Here is a 19945-nt window from a genome sequence, read left to right on the forward strand (position 1 = left end):
ACTGTCTCATGGAAAGCTCTAAGGGCGGTTTCTGGGTGCTCGTTCTTTTTTTTTTTTGTGTGTTTTGCTTTTTCGGTCTGCACCTGTGGCATATGGAGGTTCCCAGGCTAGGGGTCCAACTGGAGCTGTAGCCCCGGGCCTCCACCACAGCCACAGCAATGCAGAATCCGAGCCTTGTCTGCGACCTACTAGCTCGCGGCAACATGGGATCCTTAACCCATGGAGTGAGGCCGGGGATCAAACCTGCATCCTCCTGGGTGCTAGTTGGGTTTGTTAACCGCTGAGCCATGACGGGAACTCCTGGCTCTTTTGAGAATGCGTGATACCTGGCCTCTTTTCGATCCCAGTTTTGGGATCCTGGCTGTCAATTCTGAAACCACAGGAAACAGCCTAACATCCTGTAATATTTCATATTATCTAACACTCGTATTAGAAATAGAAATTGAAGTAGCATGTGCTTTTGACTGGGGCCTTGCATCTGGATTCCTTGGTTGCAAGCAGCAGCCCCAAGGGGCCGATTTCCATAGGGAATCTGTTGAATGGGGGTGGAAAGAGGCGCTGCTGCCAGGCGGCTGAGAGGGCACAGACCTGCACCAGGAGTCAGACTGCAGGGAAGGGAATCTTCGGCCAGAGGTCAGGGGTGATGGGGGGACTTGGACGTCTCAAGATTGTGTCCTGGAGGAAAGGGGTGGCTCCCAGGAGTGCTGCTTCTAAGAGAAGGTGCAGGAGTTCCCATTGTGGCTCAGTCTGTTAAGAACCCGACCTGGTCCTCTTGAGGATGCTGGTTCGCTCCTTGGCCTCAGTGGGTTAAGGATCCGGTGTTGCTGTGGTGTAGGCTGGCGGCTGCAGCTCTGATTTCAGCCCCCAGCACAGGAACTTCCATATGTGGCAGGTGCAGCCCTAAAAAGAAAAAGACTGAATTCTGCCTTAACAAATGAGGCAGAAATAGCAGCTGTTCCCTACAGGAGATGGGGGCGCAGGTGATCCGGCTTCATAGAAGCCATATTGAATCTGTGCCTGCCTCCGTCATTTTGGTCCATTTTTACAGACTCTTGTCTCCTCACCTGCGCTGTAGAGGGCACCAGAAGTCCCCTTGTCGTGTCATCGCAACAAGTCACTGAAAGTGCTGTAAATTGGCCCAGGGCTTCAGTGCAAACCGCGCCTACCTTCTGTCCCTGCCTCTCCCTTGCTCTGCAGGTGGTGGGCGTCTCGGTCTCTGTATGAAGGGTTCCTTAGGGTGATAGCACGCTGCCTTGGCGTAAGGCACAGATGCTCTGCAAGTTCTGTGGGAATGCCAGCGCGTTCTGATCTGAGGTGCGTTGAGGCCCTGAATCCCCGATTGGAGCGCATCTGTTGTGCAGCTGCTGCTCTCTGCATCCCTAACTCTCCTGTGCGAGGCTTTATTTACCCTCTTGATTTGCGAAGGGTCAGGACCTGAACTGAGCGGGCTCTGTCCTCCACCTTCAGAACGCTGGCCAGACAGATCCCCTTGGACCTGTTCTTGCTCCAGGCACAGCCCCGAGCGGCTCCACAATCCGCCTTGACCGCATTCCGGCTCGCGCTGCTGATGGGCTAGAACCTATGCAAAGCCCTTGGCCTGCCTTGTCTGTGCTGGCAGCGCCCCTTCAGGTCCTGGAAACGCAGGCCCTGGCTGGGAGGAGGAGGCTGAAGACCTGCCTCGTTGCTCTTTCGAGAGCCTGGGGGTGGGGTGTGACCTCCTTGCAGCCAGAGAAAGCTTTGGGCGTCTTGCTAATGGGCCGAAGGATGTGCACCTTCGCCCTGAGCCGTGTCCTCTGCTGGGGTGCAGGCCGGGGCTCGGGGAGCCCCTGGAGAGAGCGCTGGTCCTGAGGGAGCCCAGGTGCCAGGCACACGCTTCGCTGCCTCGAAGAGATGCCCAGTTGTTGGAGGAGTGGGGCAACTGGGAGAGCAGACCGTGGTACTTCCTCTCCCACCCCGTCTCCCCGAGGCTGGGACCTGGGGGCAGGTGCTGGTGTCCCATGAGGGTCGTGGTTCTGCGATAAACCTCCGTTACCTGAAGTCCTAGGGTGGGACGCAAGTGACGTGGCTTTGCTATTCGTGTGAAACGAACAATGAAAACGTGGGGAGAGGCTGGTTCAATGGTCTCTTGCCACCTGACGGTCTGTTCCTGAAGGTGGTGGCTTCCCACATTCATTTAATTAACTCGTGCTCTGTGGATCAGGTCGTTGGGCTGGGCGTGGCTTGATCTCCCTGGCGCTCCAAGCGGCCTGGGCGTTACTGGGCCACTCGAGGATGCTTGTCTGGTGCCAGATGGCTTCTTTGCATCCCGGGCACATTGGCTGGGAGGCTGCATGATTTGGGTCAGGTGGGTCTCTGCCTCTCTGCCTGGGGTCCCCAGCAGGGTCCTCACCTCAGCACCGCAGCTGGGGGTGCCAGGGGCCCCAGGCAGCAGCTACAGGTCCTGCTGCAGTCTGGGGATGGCATTTTCACATGCCTCCCCAGGCAAAGCAGTCATAGGGCCCTCTGGGTGGAAGGGGACGGAAGGTCGACCCAGGCCAGGTTAGGATGAGGGTGAGAGGGTTTGGAGGCCGTCTTTCATGGGCCATAATGGCCTTATCCCTTCTTCTTGATTTATTTGGGGCCACACCCACAGCATATGGAGGTTCCTGGGCTAGGGGTCGAATCAGCTGTAGCTGCTGGCCTGCACCACAGCCATGCCAGATCAGAGCCGCATCTGTGACCTACGCCACAGCTCACGGCAATGCCAGATCCTTAACCCACTGAGCAAGGCCAGGGATCCAACCCACAATCTCATGGTTCCTAGTAGGATTCGTTAACCACTGGGCCACGACGGGAGCTCCACTAGTCGGGTTCTTAACCTGCTGAGACCCAGTGGTAACTCCCCCATGTCCCTTCTTCTGCCGGATCCCCAGCAGCTCCTCCCTGGTGAGGGCTCTCAGGAAAGACGTAGCCCCCTGGTTGCCCAGTGTATCTGGTGTCTAGTGGAGCAGCTGTCTGTCTGTGACCTGGGGGTTGGAGACGAGGGCCCCAGTGTCCCCTCGCTGGAAGCAGGGGAGAAGCTGGCCCGGGCAGACGTCAGCTGACTGCACTGAGCTGTATCGTATGGGAGGACCCCCCCTGGGGATCCAGAAGCACTCGGGGACAGCGATACACAGAAGCCCTGCTCACCCCCTGCAGGGACCTTGATGTCTCTGCAGAACCCACAGTGTTCTTTTAAGCGACACGCTCCACCCGGGGGACACCCATGCCCGGCGTAGGTACATAGGTGCGTCTAATGGAAATTCCCCCACAGCCTGGTGAATTCTTCAGTGTTTGTCTGGCAGGGGCAGCCTTGCCATGCGGAAGAGGCCCCCAGCTCCTCTGCGACGAGCCCCTCGTGGGCACTTAGTGGTGTCACACAGCATCTTCCTGCCTGGTTCTCACAGCTTCAGCCTCGCAGGGCAGTGCCCAGTGATGTGCAGCCTCCCGGGGGTCAGAGGATGCCAGTTCAGGACAGTCTGACCATGCCCCCCGCCCTCCCCGGTCTGCTCTCTTGGAGGCCTCACCTCCCCGCAGCCCCTCCGGGGATCTGCAGCTCCTGGCACCGTCTCCTGCTGGGGCTTCCAGGCAGGTTCACAGAACCTGCTTATGACGCTCCTCTTGGCAGAGAACTTGGGGGGCTGCTGGCAGGAAAGCCCTGCGGGAAGGTGGCACTGGACAAGTGCTCAGCACAGCCATGCTTGTGGCCGGGGTGCCCTGAGGGGCTTGAGCTGGCCTCGCCCACTGTGAGGTTGAGGTGTAGGAGGGCCTTGGGTCTGGGGACTTTTCTGCTTCTAAAACAGTCCCTCTGAAGCTCTCCCACTGGTGGACTCACCAGAAAAAAGGTGGACTTTGCCAACTTCTGCCAGAGCCTCTGGTGGTAGCCCAGCTGCACAGGGGTCATGGGCGGAGGGAGGGGGCTGCAAATACCGCCTGGCCGGGGTCTTTGCCCTCCCCGTGGAGGGCGCCCCGCTTCCATCTGGGGAGCAGGCCCACGAGTCTGTGGCGGCGTCTGCTGGGCGGCAGGTGCAGTCAGGGAGGAGCAGCAAGGGCTGTGCCGGGCTCCACTGTTTTTAAACTGTTGGCTTTGTGATGACATGTCCGTTGCCATTTTTCAATCACAGTCACTGAAACGAGTCTCAAAATCCATTTAAAGAAGTAATTATGTGCTGTTGTGTGTCCAGGGCTTAGTATCTTTCAGAAATCAATTTGGAGGCATTGACCCCGAGGCAGGTTTGAACTCTGACTCCTCTCTGGCTGCTGGAATTAGACGATAGTGATTATCAGGCTGTCGCACATTTCTTTCTGAAATGATTTTCTTGAAGAAAATGTTTATAATCTTACTGTCAGACCGTGATTTTGATGAAGACATAATTTTCCCGTGTGCAAGTAGACAGGCGTTGGTTTACACACATGTTGAATAGATGGCCCGTGAACCTCAGGCACAGGTTGGGTTTACTTGGAATGTGGGCATGGCATTTGCCACCACTTGGTGGCAGTGTACCCCAATTGCAAGACCTTGTTGAAGCGTGTCCTGGAGTCTGGCAAGTGCTAAAATGACAAACCAGAAGTTATGAAGTGACAGCAACACCCCCTATCTACATTCTATTTTAGTAACACTAGTACAGCGCCATGAAGTATACTTAAATACTTTCTAAAGTTACTCTCTGCGAGGACGCCACTATTCCCCTGATGAGTATCTGTAATCATAATTTTCCTTTACTTATGGTTGGAGAATAGAGAAGTAAAGACCTTGTGACAAAAAGCCAGAAAATGAATGACTAGCAGCATTTTTTTCATTGTAAAAATTAAAAATTTTATTAATGTTTTAAATAGCTCCCCTTGTGGCACAGTGAAAATGAATCCGACTAAGTATCCATGAGGTTGCGGGTTCGGTCCCTGCCCTTGCTCAGTGGGTTAAGGATCCGGTGTTGCCGTGAGTTGTGTAGGTTGCAGACACTGCTCAGATCCCACATGGCTGTGGCTGTGGCGTAGGCTGGCAGCTGTAGCTCCAGTTCAACCCCTAACCTGGGATCCTCCATATGCCATGGGTGCAGCTCTAAAAAGCAAAAAAAGTTTTAAATGTTCAAGGCGTTCATACCTGACTAGAAACAGATTTAACCCCTCACTTCTATAGAATTGATACCCAAGGAAGAGGTCTATGTAAGGTTTTCTGTTGGCCCAGTAAGTTAATTCAAATACGATTCTGAAAGGGACCAGGGAGAGCTTCTGTCTCTGGGAACATGGAACCCCACAGGCTTAGAACCCATCACCTGGGAGGGAATAAGGGTAATTTGGGAAGCTGGTCCCATTTCCTAAACCCGTGTGCTCACCCTCGATGGTGTGGCCTTAGTCACATCACTGAGGGCGAAGCCAGCAAAGACGAAGCTGACTTTCGCATTTGGAGCAGGTGTTGGAGGTATGGACAGAGGCAGCACCAGACCAGGAACTCGGGGAATAAAGCAGACACGGAGGAGGCCCTGGGCCCGTGGGGGACACTGGCTGCTGCAGAGGGAGGCAGAGCTGCTGCTGCTTGTGCTTTTAATTGCAAAGCTCCTTTCTGAGCCGGAGTTGGTGGGAAGTCTGAAACCCGCAGGCACAGGGGAGGGGGGTGATTGGCGTTGCCCAAGGTGACCGGGACGTGGCTTCTGTGCTTAACAGGGAGGGGCCGTGACCACATGGCACTTGGATGAACTTGATTGCAAAAAACACTCCGGATGGCTGTATTTACAATGAACATGTGCTTGTATGTACTCTAATGGAGGTATGTCTATCGTATATTTAAAAGTTGTTTCTGTGCGTTCCCTTGTGGTACAGTGGGTGAAGGGTCTTGTGTTGTCACTTGAGTGGCCTGGGGTGCTACTTTGGCACGGGTTCAATCCCTGGCCTGGGCACTTGCACCTGCCATGGGCACAGCCAAAAAGAAAAATTTGTTTCTAATTAAGAGGCTACCTTTGTGGATAGATAGGGTCTTATAAAGATACTTGCTAAGACTGTGATGGGCCGCCTGCCAGACCGGCTTTGAGTTCCACGGTGTTTGACATTCAAATCTTTCTGGCTGATGCATCTTGCACTGAAAAATAGAGTAACAGCATAAACTACCACTCTTGGGGAACTACTGATGTTGTGTCCAGGTGCTTGTGGGCCACAGTACATACTCATTTCGTTTAATCCTTCCAACACCTGAGGATGTGACTGTCTCTGTTCTAAAGATGAGTAATTGAAGGCTCAGAAGTTAATTTAGTCAAGTTGAGACGGCTCGTTGGTTGGAGAGCTAGGACGCAAATGCTCGTTTCTGATGCACCTTGGTTTCCCTGGGAAGTCAGCCTTGGCCAGACAGGTGGGCCACAGGAGGAGGGGGTGAGCAAGGCTTGTAGGCGGCCTGCCACCTCGCCCAAGCCCCTTAGCTGCTGGCCAGGGACATCTCACTGCAGAGCCCGCTCAGCTGAGAACAGCAGCCCCTGGAGTCGGGCAGCCCTGCGGGGCCTTGCAGTGAGGAGAGAGAATTCAGGTGGCTCCTCTTTGCTTCTTTCCTTCCTTCCTTTTCTTTTTTTTCCCTCCATTTTTGGCCACCCCGTGGCACATAGAGTTCCCAGGCCAGGGATCAGATCCAAGGCATAGTTGCCACCAACGCCGCAGCCACACTGGATCCTGGAACCTCCTGTGCTCGCGATCAGACCTGTGTCCTGGCGCTGCAGAGATGCCACTAATTCCATTGCTCCACGGCAGGAACTCTTCCCATTTTTGGATGTTTACTGTGATTCCACCAGAACCGCAGTAGACGAGGTACCCCCTCTGGAGCACTTCGGGGTGTCATTCATGGATCGGGGTCTTGGCTGGAGCTGCAGCCTGGGTCCTAGGTGCTTCCTGCTTGAGATGTCCAGGCAGAGTCTTCAGTGACATTGTTACGTGCGCGGGCCCCGGTGAGAATGAGGTCCACGGGGACGTGGAATCCTTGTTTATTACACACCAGGCACTTGCCATGCGTGGGTCTTACGTGATCACCACAAGGGGTGTTTTAATTTAAATCTTCACTTTGTGGATGACGAAGTGGAGTGCATCCCAGAGAGACGAAGCCAGGCCTTGAGCGGGAGACTCTCTGACACCGCAGCCGGCCCTTCCGCATCCCCTCCGCCCCGCTGGCTGAGGAGGCAGTTTTACAGAAGGGGCTGGGCGGGATCGTGTCGGAAAGGACCGAGTGGCTCAAAGGAAACTGTCCCTCCGGCTTAGGAGGTCCAGCTTCGAACATGTTTGAACCACCCTGAACGACAGACAAGCCCGTTCCCGTTTCTTACTAGCTGTACAACTGTGGGCACATCAGTTCTCCTGGGCTTGTCTTCTCATCTTGAAGGTAGACTTGACAATAGCAGCTACCTCTTAATAAAACGGTGAAGAAGAAACGAGATGATGTATGTAAAACACTCATCAGAATGCCTGGCGTGTCGTGTTTAATGTTTGCTGTCGTTGTCACCATCAGGCAGAAGCTGTTCACGTTACTGTGCTGTAGACGAAGCAAGAGGAAGGGGGGAGATGGTCGTGAAAAGCCCATAAAAACCCAGCGACAGGAGCAGTGTCTTGTGAGATGCGATGCATGAGCCGTGAGCCTCTTCGGGAAACACCTGTCGAGACTCCTGAGGAGCCTCAAAGTGTTCGTGACGCCATCCGTGGGGGAGGGTGCCTTGGTTTAGTTGCAGAACCTGCGGAACCTTCCAGAACCCACTGCTTCCCCATTGCTGCATCTGGACGAGGCTGCGTGAGGGTCTCAGGCGTTCCTCGCCCACCGCGGCTCGGCTCTCGGGACCTCCTCGTGCATTTGCACTTGCACAGCGAGTTTGTCGCGTGAAGGACGATGGTGGTCACAGGGGGGGAGCAGCCAGAGAAAGCCACCTTCAAGCTCCTTGGGTTGGATTTACTGAGCAGCTGGCACCACCCATAGAAAGACCAGGGACAGCCCTGTCCTCAGGGAAGTCGCAGACTGAGCGGGGCGGGAGACGTTGGGAAGGAAGGACGAGCACGTGTGTCACCAGATGTGCTGAGGACGAGCGGGGTGCACAGCGGGGAAGGCCCGAGTCCCCCCCACCCCCCCGGCTCAGAACATAATTTGGTTTTTCTGAGATGGTCAGGTGTGCGTCAGTCTGGGCTTCCCGCTCGGGCTCCCGATCAGCTCTTCTCTGGGCGTCTGTCGTTCGGCAGAGGGCGCTGCGAAGGCAGTCGGAGCGAGGGATGAGTTTGTGCTTCACAGTTCCTGGTGTTTAGAATGTGCAGTGTGGCACGGAGAGGAACATCGTGACCGAGGCAGGTGTTCACATTTGGTGACCTTGGTGTATACCATGGAGGGAGGAGAAGTCTATCTCAGACGCAATCCCGGAGAGCTGCCAGGAGGAGGGGACATTGTTGGGTTGGATTCTGATCTATAGCTTTCTCAGAGTCTGTACTGGTGCATTGCCTCATTGAAGACACTGATTTCTCAGCTAGGAAAAGAAAGAATAATACATATAACCCAACAAGCCAACTGCTGGTAACAGTGGGGCGTAGCAGTTGCCATTCGTTGTCTTGACTTTAAAATTTGATACTTTGTTTAAAAAAAAAAAACTGAGGTTTTCTGAGTCTTTAGTTTTAAGATTTGATTTTTCTTCCAAATTTCAGAGGGTAGGAACCAAGTTGCAAATCTGCAGGAATGTTGAGAAGAAACAGTTACAGAAAAGGCCAGCGTGTTTTGTTTCTCTGGCAGGTTTTTAGCAAAGTTACTTTCCTTCCATCAAAACGTCACCTTTAATTCTTAATTCCGCCCTCTGCAGGGCATGGAAGAAACTGAGGGGCTGGTGCACCAGAGACGTTTCAGGTGAAGCTAAACGTGTGTGAAAAGGAGGGACAGGAGTGAGGAAACATGTGGAACACGCACCTTTGGGTGGGAGGGCTGGCAGTTGGGGGGTCTGGTCAGGTGAGGATTCGGTGGAAATGAAAAGGCAGCTCATTGAAATTAATTGGCTCATGGGATGACTCGGGACAGAATTAAGAATAAGGACTCTCGGGCCCCGGTCTCATTGATCCAGTGAGTGGGTGGTTGGTCTAGTCTGGAAGCCCAGCACAGTAGAGGTGGCACAGCTTAGCTTGGGGAAGGATGCTCAGGTTATTATAAGGAGTTGAGAGAAATGCCCAGGCTGGGATGGGTGAGGAGGTGCAAGAGAGGATGTTTCTGTCCCTGAACACGCTTTTCTGAGTCACACGGAAGGCACAGACGCAGCTCTTCACACAAAGAAGGCAGTTAAGGAGTTCCCGTCGTGGCTCAGCGGTAAAGAACCTGACTAGTATCCATGAGCATGTGGGTTTGATCCCTGGCCTCGCTCAGTGGATTAAGGATCCGGCACGGCCGTGGCTGTGATGTAGGTCACAGATGTGGCTCAGATCCCACATTGCTGTGGCTGTGATGCAGCTCCAGTTCAACTGCTAGCCTGGGAACTTACACATGCCATGGGCGTGACCCTAAAAAGACAAAAAAAAAAAAGCCAGTTAAATTTTGATGAAGGAGTTGATTCATTTCCCCTTGTTTATTCATTCAACAAAGTGTATTGACCCCATTCTGGGTGTGGGAGGTTGTTTTCCAGGCTTTGGGGACATAGTAGTGACTATATATTACACATATCAGAGAATATGGCCCTTTCTGTAAATTCTTATTTTTAATTTTTTATCATAGGTAGTTTACAATGTTGTGCCAATTTCTGCTGTACAGCAAAGTGCCCCAGGTGTGTGTGTGTGTATATATATATATTCACTTTCTTAAATTATTTTCCATCCTGGTCTATCCCAAGAGACTGGATAGAGTTCCCTCTGATGGACCCTAGAACCTCATTGCTCATCCATTCTGTTTAAAAAAATTTTTTTGCTACAATTTGCAGTGTTCTATCAGTTTCTGTGGTAGGGAACCAGCCGTACGTGTATATATACATTCTTTTTCTCATACTCTCTTCCATCCTGGTCTATCCCAAGAGACTGGATCGAGTTCCCTGTGGTGTCCAGCAGGACCTCATTGCTTATCCATCCTAAATGGAAGAGTTTGCATCTCCCAACGCTCAACTCCCCGACCATCCCACTCCCTGTCCTCTCCCCATTGGCAACCACAAGGCTGTTTTCTGTGAGTCTCAAATCTTTTTTTAAGGGCCACACCCACAGCACATGAAGGTTCCCAGGCTAGGAGTCGAATTGGAGCTGTAGCTGCCAGCCTACACCACAGCTACAGCGACACAGCATCCAAGGCACATCTGTGACATGTGTACACCACAGCTCACAGTAACGCCGGATCCTTAACCTACTGAGTGAGGCCAGGGATTAAACCCGAATCCTCATGGATACTAGTCAGATTCATTCCCACTGAGCCATGATGGGAACTTCCAGAAGAAATTAAAAAAAATTTTTTTTTTTTGTCTTTCTGCTATTTCTTGGGCCGCTCCCGCGGCATATGGAGGTTCCCAGGCTAGGGGTCCAATCAGAGCTGTAGTCACCGGCCTATGCCAGAGCCACAGCAACGCGGGATCTGAGCTGCGTCTGCAACCTACACCACAGCTCACGGCAACGCCGGATCGTTAACCCACTGAGCAAGGGCAGGGACCGAACCCCCAACCTCACGGTTCCTAGTCGGATTCCTTAACCACTGCGCCATGACGGGAACTCCTAGAAGAAATTTTTGATGAAGGCTGCCCATGAACAAAAATAAGAACAATATCAGTTGTGTGGTCTAGAGAAAAAGAAATCTGGGAAGAGAGACGGCGTGGGTTCCTCTGAGACCTGCCATAATGAAGCTCCACAAACTGGCTTGGGCAGCAGGCATGCACTGTCGCACAGTTCTGGGGTCAAAAGTCCATGGCCAGGGGTTCGGCCCTGCCCTGCTCCGTCTAAGGCCGCTGGAAGGAGCCGTGCCCCGCCTCTCTGAGCGTCTGGTGGTCCCTGGGCTTGGGGCCAGGCTCCACGCGGCGTTCTCCCTGTGACTGTGATTGCCGCTCTGTCCACAGATTGTCCCACTGGACGGGGACCCACTCCAGTGACCTCATCTTAACTTGATCATCTGCAAAGACCGTGTTTCCAAATACGGTCACGCAGACCGCGGTCAGGACTTGGCCGATGACAAGGGGTCAAGTCGTTGGTGAGTTGCCGTTTTATGGGGATGGTCAGGTGAGGCCTGATAAGGGGACAGAGGACCCTAGGCCTGAAGAGATGGGGACGGTGAGCTGTGCTCATGTTTGCTTTCTGGGCAGAGGCCGGAGGAGAGAGTTTTCTTTGTGCTCCAGCCTCGCCAGGAGCCCCATGTGCCGGGGAGGAGAGAGATGGATGCAAAGGATGGGGTCCAGGGGATGGTGGGGTTGTCCCTGAAAGGAAAAGGAAGAGCCGATGGCGCAGTGATGTGTCACGATCGGAGGTGCACCCCGAAAGCATCCTTGCAGTGGCTCTGTTGGCGAGGAGACCAAGAGGGCAGCGGGGAGGCTGTGGCCGCAGAGAACGGAGGGCGGCCTGAGCCGGCGGAGCGGGAGGGATGGGGGAGGCCTGAAAGGCGGTCCGGCTCGGGACGCATCCTCAAGGAAGGGCCCGCGGCATTGCGGGTAGAGAGGATACGGGTGTGAGGACAAGAGGGGCTGAAGCAGGATGCTCAGGCTTTTGGCTTCTGCCACCGAAAGGATGGATTTGCCGTTTGGGGACGTGAAGAGAATAGGTTTTGCTGAGATGGCAGGACGAGTTTAAGCTGAGTTAGGATCTTTGGAAGAGAGCAGACTGGAGACTTGAAGCTGCTAGCTGTAGGTGGTCTGTAAAGCTGTGGTTTGGGAGGTACTCGGCTAGGGAACAGACAGAACGGGAGACGGTTCCAGGTGTGAGCCTTGGGTCCTCCAGCGTCTGGAGGCCGAACAAGAGGCGATGAGAGGTGTGTGGCTGGTGGGTGGGTGGGCAGAGGACGGGGAGATGCGGGGAGAGTGGGGACAGGGTGGGAGAATCTGCGACAGGCGCCGGGAACTGCCTCGGGCTGTGAGCTTCCTGTGAGCGTTTTGGGAGGAGGAAGGGGAGTGGAGACGGCAGCGGGTTCGGGAGGGCCTGGGAGAGCGGTGGTCCAGACGCGGTGTCCCCGACGCCTTCAAGAATTTACCTTTCAGGGAAGCAGCAAAATGACTGTAACCCAAAGTGAATGAAGGGTCAGAGGAGGGATTCTTTTTTTAGGAAAAAAAAATACAGCATTTTATATCCATAGAGACAAGATGTGGGAGAGATGGACAAATTAATGGTGGGGGAGAAGCAGAATTGTGAAGCGGGAGCCCTGACAGGCAAGATGTTGGGGGGGTCCAGTGTCAGAGGAAGGCTTAGCTTCATCCAGGACGGGAGGTACTTGGTGCATAAATCAGGAGGCCAGGCTGAAAGGGGCCCGGAAGCATCCAGGGACTTGATAGATGGACTAGTCAGACTGTCGGGAAGGTTTTTTTGGGGAGGGTTGGGGTGTGTGTTCTGTGGCGTCAGCGCAGAAGCAAGGGCACTCACTAGCCGAGGGGGGGGGGGCAGTGATGACTCGACGGCTGAGGTGGTGGCGTGAAAGCTCCCCTCCATGCACAGAGGGACAGGATGAGCCGTGGACGGCGGAGGGCACCAGGCACCCACCTGAAGTGCTCCAGCCGGGTTCAGATGCATGGTTCACGGCTCAGAGGAGGGGACAAGGGCAGCAGGAGGTCGAGGGAGCGGGCAAGCAAGACCTGGCGGTGCTGGGCTGTGGGAGCTCAAACCCGGGAGAGAGGGGGGACGGGCGTGAGGCCAAGAGGAGGACCCTGGCGGCGGGCTCGCTGGAGGGAGGGGCCGAGGTCCTGGTGGGTTGGGGGGTTGTCGGCGTCTGGGCCAAAGGACGAGCTGGGAGAGTGGGTGGCGGCCGTGACAGACGCAGTCGATGGACGTGGGCAGGGGTAGGAACCAGGTCCGGGCATGACCATGAGGTGAGCGGCTGATGGGACGATGCAGTGGGAAGCCAGCGGCCTAAGGATAGGAGAGGCCAGGGTTCTGGAAGGACCACTGCTCGGGTGTCGGTGGCACCAGGAATGACACAGGCAGGCTTGGAGAATTCCGCGCTAGACTTGAACTGCGAGCCATCTGCAGGTGGCTGAAACTTCGAGGGCTGCCCGATGGTGAAATCGGAAGGCCTGAGCTTGGCAGTTGAGGGTGTGGGGGTGGAGGGAGGGCCAGAGGTTTGGGGGCAGCCGCTGGGAGCAGGAAGGTCCTGTGGCCTGAGCTGTGGGGGGGAGAAGCTGGTTATCAGCCTGGGGCCTGAAGGGAAGTCTGCTCGTGGGCAGGTCAGGTCTTGGTTACGGCAGGAGCGCGATGCTCAGAATACGGAGAGTGGGCTCGGGCTGGATGAGGGGGGAGTGGGCGGTGGCCAGCGTGCAGGTGTGATGAGGGGCGCTGGACAGATGTGGCTTCCTGGGGGGCCTGACAGCAGCGGAGAGACAGCTATGATGCTGGACCAGCCCGGGGCCCACATTGGATGGGCTCTTGCCAGGAGCAGGTGGTAGTGGTGGTGGGGCTCTGGGCCCCCGTCTGCACGCCCCTTCGGGTATTGAGCAGCCTGGCAGGGTGCGGTTACAGCTTGACGTCAGGGACCCCCCTTGACATCTGCTGGCCATGTTAGGGCCGCGAGGGGGGGGTTTGCCAACGTAACCCGGAGTCCTGCACATGAGCCCTGCAGGGGCCTCGGAGCAGAGGCGGGCCTCCTTTTTGGAGGTCGGGGTAGAATGAGATGGTTTGTTGAAAAGCAACAATTGGCTGAGTTGGGAGGTAAGCTTGCAGGCGCGATGCCTTGGGTTTGACGTTGCGTTACTGCTGGTCGTAAGTGGGCTCGAGATTCTGGTTTGTTCTCTAAATAGACACTAATTACCCAAATAGATTCACATTCTGTTTCATGATGTGAAGATAAAAGATCACTTCTCATGATAAACCAGAAAGAATGTTTTCTCTGTTTAAAAAAAAAAAAAGTTAAACTGCTCTTCATCCTGTTTTGTCTTCAGACCTTTGATAGAAGAAACTTGGGTTCTTACCATTTATAGCAAATTAAAAAAGGTAGAGTTTTGGGTGAGTAAATATAGTTTATGAAAGAAATTTCAACACATAATGTGACTTGAATAGAAAAGGCACAAGAACCAGAGTCTGCTCCATAGAAGGGCTGAAACACCTCTTCTAGGCTTTTTTTTTCCTTTTTGTAAAATGACTTCAGACGTACTACTTAATTTTTTTGCCTAACACAGGAAAAAGATTCTGAGAAGATAATTTCGGAAATAAGCCTTTAGAGTGGGAGGCACGTAGGAATAACCTTTTCAGTAGAGAGCTGGAGATAAATACTTGATCAAGCCTTGTACCAACGAGTGTTAGATTGACCCCCCCCCCTCCATAGAAAAGCAATATGTGGAAGGCTTCCCAACACAATGCTGGGTCTGTCTGACTTGGGCAAGACGCTCCTTCGTTGGGTTTGCCAAGGGAGGAACGCACAAGTTCAAGTCCACGAAGCAAGAGAGGTTGACGTGGGCATCTGACGCGGGTGGACCGAGCCCGAGATGGCGCCAGTGCCAACCGCGCGGAGATGCTGGGCTCTCAAAGGGGTCGGAGTCTAGGGTGGGAACTTGGGGCAGGAAAAAGGAAGGAGGAGGCGACGGTTATGCCATTCAGGGGAGGGCTAGGGGACTGGGTCCCAGGCCAGAGGGCAGTTACTCTGTGCGGGTGGTTGCTCTGGGCAGGCACTTGTTTTCTGCAGCCCGTTGTTTCTCGCGGCCACATTCTGGGGGGAGGATTTCTGTCATCACGCCCCCCTGGGAACCTATCACTCTCCAGTTGGAAATGAGTAGAAATGCTGGGTAAGTGACCATAAAAGGTGTGTGGTAACCCCTAATCCCGCTAAAGGAGAGTCGAAAGGTGACAGGAACGAGAGAAATCACGGCCAGCAGAGCTGAGGGGTGGTGAGACCCACAGGTGGGCTTTGGGGCTGGAAGCCGCAGGTTCCCAGCCCATGTTGGGCGGAAGAGATGGGCTGTGTTGGCTGGAGCAGACCTTCCAGAGTCGGTGCTGGAGGCTCCACGGCCACTCTCCCATAAAACCCGCTCCACCTCCCAGTCTGGGGAAGTAGTGAGAAAGTGAGGCCCTTGGCTGGGGGGGACAGTCACCCCAGGCTTGTCCACAGACGTACAGGTACATGATCGATGGCCGTTCCGCGTGAGGAGACTCGGGCAAGAAATGAACGTCAAAAATGGCTCTAGAAGGTGTGAAAGCTCTGGGGCCACAGCGTGGGGGGAGCGTCCGTACCTACCCTTGGAAGAAGGCTATTCTCACTTCCTGGAGGAGAGCCCCCCAGACACTTGCTTTTGGCCGCTGATTCCTGCATTTCTGTCAGCCGCCTGGACCTCTGCCGTTCAGTCTAGATGGCCCTCCATTCCTCAGTACCTTCTGGAGACCTCCACTGGGGCGTCTGATGGCAAATTCAGATCTGATGTGGGCGATGGCCCGCCTCCAGGTTGGCCCTGGAGATCCGAGCTCCCGCGTCCACACAGTGAAATGTGCCCCTGGGTTAGCGGGGATCAGGTGGGGGGGTCCCTTGTTATGCAGCAGTGGGTAATGAATACAGAACCTCCGGAACGAACCCCCGTCTTCCCCAAGCCTTCTCCTCCTGCAGGCTTTCCCGTTCCTCTAAGTGGTGGCTCCGTCACTCCAACAGGTCAGGCTGGAAGCTTGGGAGCCTCTGGCCTGCATTGCTCACATCTCGCAGCCCACTTTCCAGCGGGCTCCCTGTTGGCTCTGTCTTGACAGGAAGTGGACACCCTGCCCATGCTCCCCGTGCCTGTGGATACCGCTGTGGTCCGGGCCGCGCTGCGCCCTGGACTGGGTTATCCCAGTAGCTCGTGTTTCTCCCCCGGATGCTGACCTTGGCTGGTTTCAGTCTCATCCCAATGAAGCAGCCGGAGGGATCTTGTCACTGTGGAAATCAAGTCCTGTCACCCTTGTGATCAGGTGTCTCTGGCTTCCAGGATCTCGTCGGACCAAAGCCAAGGCCTCCGCGGGGCTCTGCTGCCCGTTGTTAATGCCCTTCCTCTGACCTCGTCTTGTGCCTCCCCCCCCCCCCCCGACTCCCTGTCCTCCTCCGGCCCCGGTGTCGTCGTTTTTACTCCAACAGGCGAGGAATGAGCCTGTGTTGAGACGTGAGAGTCATGGCCCCGCTCCTGGGAATAACGTTGTCGTCAGTGGCCGCAGGCTCTGCTCACTTGTTCTGCCTTGTGCAAGTCTCTTGTAGGACAACTCTGTGCAAACTGCTGCCTCCGCCCCGTGCCCCACCTTTCCTGCTTGGTTTTCTCCCTAGTTTTATCATCTGATACATGGTATGCCACATGTTTTAGATCTCGTCTCTTGACCAGAATGCAAGCCCCATGAAGACGGGGGACTTTGTCTCGTCTGTTCACGGATTAGTTTCAAGTCCCAAGAACAATGTCGGGTGTCTCCTGTAGTTTTCTTGTGCTTTGCAGATCCTGGGTTTTTTACACATGGATGGTTTGTGGCAATCCTGCGTTGAGCGGGTCTGTTGGGGCTATTTTTCCGACAGCGTTTTGGTCTTTGTGTCACCTTTTGGTAACCCTTGCAGTGTGCCAAACTATATGATATTTGTTATGGTGATGAGCCATCTTTGATACGACCACCGGGACTTGCGGAAGGCTCAGGTGATGGTTAGCATTTTTTGGCAATATTTTAAAATTAAGGTATATTCTTGTTTATTTACTCGGTCTTTTTGCCTTTTCTAGGGCTGTTCCCACGGTGCATGGAGGTTCCCAGGCTAGGGGTTGAATCAGAGCTATAGCCACCAGCCTACACCACAGCAACGCGGGATCTGAGCCGTGTCTGCGACCTACGCCACAGCTCACAGCAATGCTGGATCCTCAACCCACTGAGCGAGGCCAGGGACCGAACCTGCAACCTCATGGTTCCTAGTCGGATTTGTTGAGCACTGCGCCACGCCGGGAACTCCTCTTTGTTTTGTAGATGTAATGCTGTTGCACACTTGAGACTATAGTGTGAACACCACTTCCATAAACACGGGGAAACCCAAACGGTCATTAACCCGCTTTACCGTAACACTTGACGGCAGTGGTCTGGAACGGAATGCGCAGCATCTCTGAGGTATGCCTGCAGGCACGCAAATGTTTTTTGAAAAAGGAAATACTCTAAACGGAAGTAATGTCATGATGTTTGTAAAAGAGGAAAGTCTGAAAGGTCCTAAGATATTAAAAAAATTTTTTTTCTTTATGGTTGCACCTGGGGCTTATGGAAGTTCCCAGGCCAGGGACTGAATTTGAGACACAGCCGCAGCAGCGCCCACCTTTAATCCACGACACCAGGCTGAGGATTGAACACATGCCTCTGCAGTGACCTGAGCCACTGCAGTCAGAGTCTTAACCCACTGCACCATACAGTGGGAACTCCCATAAAATATTTTTTTAATTCAAAAGAGAAGTATGAAAAAGCACCGTTAAAATCAGTCAGGCTTGAGAACCAATTGAATATCACCTCAAGAAATGAAAAACATAGAAACTAAACTAAAATTCAAATAAAACAGAAGTTCCCATCCTGGCTCCGTGGTTAATGAATCCAACTAGGAACCATGAGGACACGGGTTTGATCCCTGGCCTCGTTTAGTGGGTTAAGGATCTGGTGTTGCCATGAGCTGTGGTGTAGGTCACAGATGTGGCTTGGATCCCACGTTACTGTGGCTGTGGTGTAGGTTGGTGGCTACAGCACTGATTCGACCCTCCATGTGCCAGGGTTGTGGCCTTAAGACAAAAAAAAAAAAATTAAGTAAAACAGATCATGAGGGAATCAGGTATATTTAGAAGACAGATCTGAGGACACTCCGAATGAGACACACAAATTGAGATTTAGAATGAGAAGTCCTGGCGTGCATTGAATTAGGCATGCTAGAGGGAGGAAGTAGTGACAGTGGAGGGAGGCAGTATTCAGAGACAGGGGAGATGGAAATCAACTATACTTGGTTCTGCTATTGTTGATTTTTTTTTTTTTTTTTAAAATCATTGTCCAGATTTGAAACAAATCTTTCAACTAACAGAGTAAGAGTCCCAAGCGGGAATGAACATTAACCTACACTTCAACACATTGAGGTGAAACTGAGACACTGGGAAGAGAAACATCCTGAATACAGTGAGCATAAGAGACCAAAGCATGACTTTGAAACTGACAGCAGACTCTCTGTAAGTAAGGTTATATGTCAGGATACAGTGTAACCTGCAGTTCGACAGCTAATGGAAACAGCCATTGTCCTAGAATTCTATACCCAGCTAAAAGTTTCATTCAACACAGGGGGCAAATACTTTCCAAAGAACCCTTGCTGACTTAACTACTCAAGTGAGTACCTCAGCAAGGGGAAAATTCAGCACAGAGCATTGGAGAAGACTTGGAGTTAGTGTTATAAGACAGATGGAACAACTGGATAAAATTGTCGTCTAAACTCATTTGGAGGAGAGGGTTAAAAATGGAGACATTAAAATACTAAACAGGAAGATGTGAGGACAGAGATGAGAATTGAATGGTTCTGAGATCTGGAGGTGAGAGACTTTGATGAGCTTGGGTTTTTTTTTTTTTCATGTCAGGTATGCATTTTCATATAGTGACAAGGATGAATTACAATGTGTAATTCTCAGATGGGTGAAGGGGAAAGGCAGGATGAACTAAACATAATCCACTTAATAGAAATCAGGAGAGGAGAAACGTGGTGGAAAATCAGGAGGGGAAAGAACATGTCCCAGGAAACAATAAACCAGGGAAACGGGATTTGTGATGTTCTTATCAAAGCTTAACAGCAAGACAGGATGCGCTGATGCAGATAAAGCTGATGCTGAGGGATAAGGGAGAAAGTTCACAGGTAAGATAGAGCAATGCTAGTCTAATGACCTAGGCTCGAATAGATAGCGAAAAAATGGACCAAACTGCAAAGGCAAATGCACAAATGCACAGTGATGAGATGAGATGCTAACGTAGCCATATCAGAAACTAATGAATGAGGAGACAAAATACTACTAAGGTTATACCAGGCCTGAACAACACGATTACCAGGGATGACTTCATGCTTAAGTCATTATTAGCAAAGATGGCTTAATGTCAAAATACATTTTCCTGGATACACCCTCCACCCACTTTTTAAAAGCACATGGAGCATTTATATTTACTGACTATAAACACCACCTAATTGATAGCATACAGAATATATGCTGGACCACAGTGCACCGTTTTAAAACAAAAATCCCGTATTTTTTGGACACAGATATCCTTTGAAGAAATGGTTAAGGAAGGATTTGTATTGGAAATTATGAAATAATTAGTCTTAATCATTACAATATGTGACAACGTGAGAATCAGATTTATATAGCAGACAAAACCAGGGAAAATTGAAAAGTGAGGGCATGATGCAAAGTTAGCAAAAGGGAAAAACAGCTCCAGCAGAAATGACAACAACAAGAAAAGCAATCAAGGTGAAAGTAAACCATGCATATTCGGTAAAACAGAACAGCACAAAGAAAGTCCACCCATACATGCCATGCACCAGTGCTTTCTATTAGAATTCTGGTGCAAATCCTTGAGGTTTATACGGAGCAGTGGATCCATGGCTAGAGCTATGATGAAGTGCCAGGCCTTTCCAAACAAAGTTTGGCTTCTTAAAGGGGGAAAAATGGTTTGGAAGTGGCGATGGGGGGAAAGGAAGCTTTCTATGGTGTGTTTTGCTCTGGGTGCAAATGGATCGAGGTAAAACACCATCCTGAGAGGGTCACCAAGGCCTCTCTTGGGTCGGGGGAGAGAGGCCAGGGCTTTAGGCGAGAGAGGGAGGGATGTAGAAGAGCTTTGGGGTCAAAACCCAGGAGCTCCAGAGCTA

This window comes from Phacochoerus africanus, chromosome 14 (assembly GCF_016906955.1).
Source record: "Phacochoerus africanus isolate WHEZ1 chromosome 14, ROS_Pafr_v1, whole genome shotgun sequence".
Lineage (NCBI taxonomy): Eukaryota > Metazoa > Chordata > Mammalia > Artiodactyla > Suidae > Phacochoerus > Phacochoerus africanus.